The sequence below is a fragment of the Pseudomyrmex gracilis genome, unplaced genomic scaffold (genome assembly GCF_002006095.1).
Source record: "Pseudomyrmex gracilis isolate BER0280 unplaced genomic scaffold, ASM200609v1 scaffold_1189, whole genome shotgun sequence".
Classification (NCBI taxonomy): domain Eukaryota; kingdom Metazoa; phylum Arthropoda; class Insecta; order Hymenoptera; family Formicidae; genus Pseudomyrmex; species Pseudomyrmex gracilis.
The window spans coordinates 27,487-27,992 of NW_018021773.1; positions in this window are offsets into that span (position 1 = coordinate 27,487).

Sequence of the window (506 nt, forward strand, 5' to 3'; positions counted from 1 at the left end):
TAACAGTTGCCACGTGCTCTGTGCCCCCCGCGCACTGTATCGTGACCTCCTCCTTAGCATGTGTGGAGTACAGCCACGTCAAGGGATCCCGCAACGCGACCCACAGTGTTTGGTTCGTTGTTACATACCGCAAATCACACTCATCACCACCCTCTCGTAGATACATTCGCACCTCACACGGTGACCTACTACTCACATAGTACACTGGCGTACTTTTATCGCAAAAATAATGTCCACCAACGTTTTTACACTTATGTAATTTCTCCTCGGACATTTCCGAATACGTTTTTCTCTCTTTGCCTACGCCGATTATACTATGTCCTATGTCTACAAACGCATACAGATTTCCATGATTATGTACAGGCAACGAAACGACGCTCACTAACTCATAGACAGGATACGACACCAACGGAAGGCTTAACACTGTTACAATATCCGATCCTTTTACATACGCTGTGACCTTGCTAACCTTTTCTACAAGCGGCCAGCTTTCTTTNGAAACTTTA